The sequence below is a fragment of the Carex rostrata genome, chromosome 11, assembly GCF_964058835.1.
Source record: "Carex rostrata chromosome 11, lpCarRost1.2, whole genome shotgun sequence".
In the NCBI taxonomy this organism is placed as follows: domain Eukaryota; kingdom Viridiplantae; phylum Streptophyta; class Magnoliopsida; order Poales; family Cyperaceae; genus Carex; species Carex rostrata.
The window spans coordinates 12,922,232-12,928,720 of record NC_135928.1 but is presented as its reverse complement, the minus strand read 5'-3'; positions in this window follow the sequence as shown (position 1 = coordinate 12,928,720).

Genomic DNA, 6,489 nt, shown 5'->3' with positions numbered 1-6,489 from the left:
TCGCTGCTAATGTCGCCAAGTCCATGGTTGAGTCTTCGTTGCTAGTGCTGCTGCGAGTTGATATCGGCATTGCTGGTCGTCTCTTCTTCAATAGTCAGATGTGCCAATTATCCTTCCCAGATGCAATCTTTTTGGCTCTGATACCAGTTGTAACGACCCTCAACTCGAACAAGAACAAAGAATTTGAATTAAGATAGAAAAAACACGAATTGAATAGAAGAAAGGGGCGAATTTTATTAACTCTCAGTAAGAAATAATAGTTTATTTTCTATTTCATATTTTTTTTTGTTTATATATTTAATTGTACAGATTGTTTATTGGGACATAGAGAAATTTCCACTTTCATGGTATCATAGTCCGGACCAAATCCTAGCCGTCGTTGTCTTGTAGCGATGCACTGTAGCAGCATCCTGTAGCACCGCACTATTTTGCCCTGTAGCTGACTATTCTGTTCTGTAGAGAACTGTTCATCTGTCGTACTGTTCCGTCACTGTAGCACTGCGCGTTACTGTAGCTCTAATTAGCCCAAGTTGTTGTACTTGTTGTTTTCAATCTGATTCGTAATTAAGTTGTGTGATCCGATTTGACCACACAAAGACCGCTCTCTCACATCACTCTCAGACTCTAGATTCTAATGGAGATTGATCCAGGTTTTAGGTGCTTGAAGAATGTGCAGTGTCATTATTGCAAAGAGTGGGGTCACTTGAAGTGGGTGAAGCGCCTCAAGGGTTCTCCACTCCCTCCTCGTGCTCAGGTGGCCTCTGTCAATCAATCACCCTGCGAACGCTCCATTTTAGATGAAGTTACTACAATTGTTCAGCGACTTGAGCAGTTGGATTTCACTCGTGCCGACATGACCTCTCAGACACAGATTCCAAGAGCTACTTTAGCCCACTTAGGTATGATCTCCAATTGTTTTGTAGCATCAAGACCATTATGGATTGTTGATTCAGGTGCTACTGACTATAATTGTCTCTATTTGCATTATTATAGCTATAATGGTCATTTTTTTTTTTTGAAGGTTAGTTGGCAAAGTGCCAATCTAACAAATGTATTATAAGAAAAGTTTATTTACAATCCTTAAATTTATACACTGACCTTTGCGGTCATCTACCCTGTTTGCCTACCCATCTAATTCTATTTGTCGAAACTTGCCTGTAGCATTAGGCTATATGCACTCGCATATCCCCTACTGCTACCCCTCTCTTTTGCTTCCCAATTTTTATGCATTTTGTATCCAATCATTGATTTCTAATACCATGCTCGCAATGACCATTCCCACTGGTCTATTTTTCTGAGTAAACAATCTTTTGTTCCTTTCCCTCCATATTGCCCATGCGCCTGCAGCCCATACTATATCCCAGTTATGTTTATGCCTCCCATTCAAACCTGATCTGATTTGGATCCATATATCCGGTAAAGATTTGCCTCTAATTGTTTGGAATCTGATATTGAATTCCCCCATGATCCCTCTCCAGAAGGACCTTACATAGTGACATTCCCACAGCATGTGTCCACTGGTTTCTATCTCGTTGGAACTACATAGTACACAACCTTGCGATACGTTGCACCCTCTTGTTATCAGGACTTCCTGTGTAAGCAAGCTGTTTTGAGATGTCAACCAAATGAAGATCTTTACCTTAGTTGGGATTCTCAGTTTCCACAGCAGTTTGGAATATAGACATCTGGTACCCCTATCATGTACGGCCTGATATGCCGATGAACATGAGTATTGGCCATTCCTCGTCCATCTCCATACCTTCCCTCCATTCACCAGGTCTAGCTCAGTTGAGACTTGATAGAAGTTTAAGCTTCTCTCAAGATCCTTTGAGAAGAAAGATCGGCCTTCTACTTCCCAAAAAGCCTCGTCTCTGCCATAAATTTTCTGTATTGTCTGTGCCCATTGACTGTTTGGGTTTTTTTCTAACTTCCATATCCACTTGATGAGCAGAGCTTCGTTTTGTGTAGCCAGATCAATAATACCCATGCCCCCATTCTTTGTCAGTGTGCATACCGTTTCCCAGTTTACCAGGCAGTTGATTCCTCGGCAAGTCTCGTTTCCTTTCCATAGGAAATTCCTCCTCATTTGATCAATATGCTTGAGTACCCCTTTTGGTATAGTGAGTACCTGCATATAATGTATAGGCATGGCCGACAATACTGCTTTCACCAGTGTGACTCTCCCTCCATACGACAAAAGGTTGGACTTCCATCCTTCTAGGCGTCGTTGTACCGCATTGATCATCGGTTGCAGGTCTACCTTTCTTGGCTTCCTGATTGTTAATGGTAACCCTAGGTATTTGAGAGGCAATTGGGAGGATTGGCAATCCAGAATGTTTTGGATTAATGGTATTTTGTTTTGGGGTGTAGCGATTGGGATAAAAGTACTCTTGTTTTTGTTTATTTTCAACCCTGATAGTTCTTCATAGACCTTTAAAATCCTTGCTAGGACTTTGTGTTAGTTTGTAATAATCTAGAAGTCAATAATACGATAGTTTATCATAAAGCTTTGTTCATGAATTGAATGTTTATTTATATATCATTTTGTTGCCTTGAGTATTATTGAATTTATGGATCATTTCGAGTTCATGACTGAAATTGTGAAACTCCATAATATAGATGATATATACTCTTAAAAGGTCACTGACCAAGGTAATTAGCAGGAACACTAATTACCGCGATAAGGTTAGTATGTGGATTAAAAGATGGTTAAGTTTTACAAACCACCTGACACGAGATGTCATTTTAATCACATAGATACATGTTCTAGGAACATGGTATTTGACAGACCCCGAATGAAACATTAAATAGAATTGTGTTCGTGTCATTTATGTTTTCATTCAGTGTCACGTTCTACAGTATGAGGTATTTATCGTTCCCACTGAGAAATATGTATGTGTGATTGTTATCCACCGCTGTCCGTAAAAAGCAGTCATAACGGTAGCTTTTCCATATGTATAGCTTAGCTGAGGAAGTGATAGTTTACCAAGAATACTATTTGTCCCTCGTATCTCTATACGAGCTATAGCATCACTGGGCCCCTTGATAGAGTTAGATTATCTGCTAGCGGTATAATTACAAGAGTAATTATATTTGATAATCTGCTCAAGATCAAGAAAAGATTCAGTTAGCAAGGATGACACACATCTATCTTGAAACTAATCTGATAGCTATGAGACAGAAGAACAGACACAAGTAAATTGTTTACTGGATCGTGATATTGTACAGTACAGCATCATCTGTGTAATTGGATGGTCATGATGTGTTGCCAGATGCCACCCATGACTAACAGAAGTTAAAATAGTTTTAACTATGTTTACCAACATAACACAGATCCTATTGGGTCACACCATATATGAGCTACTCGGAGAATCTTACTGATTAATTATAAATTGATTATAATTAATATTAAGATGGTTATAATTAATTATACGTGTTATAATTAAATTATAAATGTTATGTAAAAATAACAAGCAAAAACATTGGTTAATTTATAAACGTGTATGACACGTTGTATAAAAGTTAACCGGTTAATTTATAAATGTGCAGGACACATTGTATAAATTATCGAAACAACAAATAACCGCAAGAAAAATATATATAATTATTCAGAATAATTATACGAATATTATTTGTGTTCGGGCCGAGGGCATTCGAGTCTTTTCAGATTCGTCCTTATCCGCATGACACGTCATCGATCCTATCCAGATGACACGTCATCGATACCGAAACAAATAACCGAAAGAAAAATATATATATAATTGTTCAGAATAATTATACGAATATTATTTGTGTTCGGGCCGAGGGCATTCGGGTCTTTTCAGATTCGTGCTTATCCGCATGACACGTCATTGATCCTATCCAGATGACATGTCATCAATCCTATCCACAAGGGCAAAATGGTCATTTCACACCTATGCCACCTTGCATGTGTAGAAGCATGGAGAAGAATGTGGAAGGGTGTGGAAGGGGTATTTTGGTCATTTCACATATAAAAGGATGAGGTGTCAATGGCATATCTTGTAAATAGGCCGAACTTGGAGGGCATTTTGGTCTTTTGCAACCGAATCTAAACACTATAAATAGGGGTGGAGGGGTAGAGAGAGAAACATATATTCACATATATACATATGCACATTCACATGTATCTTTTCGTGCAGAAACGAATCGGTATTTTCTCTCTTTCTCGGTTTCTCTCCCAAATAGTGTTTCGGTTGAGAAAAGAAAGTTATACGTAGTTGACGTATAATCTTGCGGGTTGTTGTGGAGAATATTTATGGGATTGATGAATAGTGTTTTACCGAATTTAGCGGTATGTCAGTTTTGCATATTGATGAAACTGAGCAACCGAAAATTCGTGTTTACGGGTTTTCGTCTTTTCCCTGTGAATAGTGTTTTTGCAGAATTCCGCGGTTTACGGTATTTCTGGCAGAAGAAATAAACCGCTCTCCGGTTAGTCCTGGTGGATAACCGATAGAGGTATCACACGTGTGATACTCCGAGTCGATTCCTTCCCTGGTGAGGCTCTACTCGCTCGGTCTGCATTCCAACTGTGATTTGGAAACAAGGTATAAATATGTTATATTAATCTATTTAATTTGTAAGTAGATTAAAGTTTTAGAAATCAATCATGGAGTAGATCTGTAAAAGGATTAAATTGGGTTTTGATGCCAAAGGAATACTGAAGGTGGACCGCCTTGGAAAGTTTCCTGACATACCCCGTTTAATCCTGAGCTTAAGTTGGCCGTAGAAATTTTTGTTCTACGGTCATTCCGCAACTTAAGCCTAAACGGGTTTCCGGTTAGCACACCGCGGAAAACCCAACAGTGGTATCAGAGCACAAGGCTCTCCCGCTGATTGATTTTCTAAAAGTTATAACTTATGCAAATTAGGTGCATATACCACATATCAGTTTAATTCTTACATTTGCAGCTTAAGTCCAAAACCGATTAGAAATGAGATTTTCTTGGATCGGTTCTACCGACTAAGAAAGTTAAATTAGATTTAATCTTTCTTTATGCTTTCTTATGAAATGTAAACTTTTACATTTCTTGGATCGGTTTTCCGACCAAGAAAGATAAAATAGGATTTTATGCTTTCTTTATGTTTTCGTTTTCAAAACTTTCAACTGCGTTTGAGTATATCTAAGAATGTGATGAAGCAATAAAGTACCCAAGTAAGAACTGCTAATCTCCACCCGTAAACGACAAGGTTAATGACAAGAAAAGTCTCGACTTTTCGTCTAACCCTCGTTTTACGTGTCCTGATAGCTGGCCCAAAGGGGACTTTGTCACGTTACCAAATTACTCTTACGCTTTTGAAATGGCAAAATTTAGTGTAAGTTTTTCGCCTTTTTGAAAACCTTCGGATAAGTAAAGTTCATCGAAGAATGTGATGAAGCAATAAAGTACCTGAGTAAGAGCTGTCATTTCCACACAAGAAAGAGATGGTTCTGTCTAGGAAATATTGAGTCTAAGCGGTCCTCGTGACCCCAATCTTTCCTGGGAACCCCTTTCACGTGTCCTAATGACTGGCCCAAAAGGAACTTTGTCACATTACCAAATTGCTTTATGGACCGAAAAGAATATCTGATTTTAAAACATATAAATTGTTTATGTGCTTTAAATGGTATAAATAAGAACTGAGCATAGCTGCAAAATAAAGAATTGGTAACTGATAGATTATATACCCGACTTGGTCCGTATATAAGTAAATTAGATTTATAGCTTAGAGTAAATTAGATTTACTGCTTTAAAATGAAAATGGGTAAAACTAGATTTACCGTCTTTCCAAGGAACCGTGAAAAAAAAATTTCTTTGAAGAAAAATACGAATGTGGGATCACATTTGGCATTGTTTTCTTTCTGACTTCCTTTCCACGACTGCTTAATGAAGCATATGAAAGAGGTCTTTTAAGAAAATGAAAATGCGATCATATTCACTATTCTTTCTGTCTGACTTCCTTTCCACGACTGCTTACTGAAGCATATGAAAGAGGTCTCTCAGGAAGATATGAATTGAATCACAATCGTTTTTTTTCTGAGAAGCAACTTTCACGTGTCCGTAACGCTGACCAAGGTCAACATTACGAACTGAAAGAAATATACGTGACTCGATCACATATATAAGTAAATCAGATTTACTGCTATCATATAAAAACGTATAGATTAGATTTACCGTTTTTATAAGAAACCATATAAACTACCTCTACAAGATAGACGGTAGCTAAAGTCAGTTACAAGAACTGACTGCTTAACAAAGCTAAGCGTATCAAAGAGGTACTGATAAGAACAGAAACTAATGGAGATCACATTTCGTATTCAAGACTTCCTTTCCACGACTGCTTAATGAAGCATATGAAAGAGGTCGTTATAAAGATACGAATAGAATCACATTTAGTCATTCTTACATATGCTGAGAAAAGAAAGTAATGGGGATCACATTCGATATTTTAGACTTCCTTTCCACGACTGCTTAATGAAGCATATGA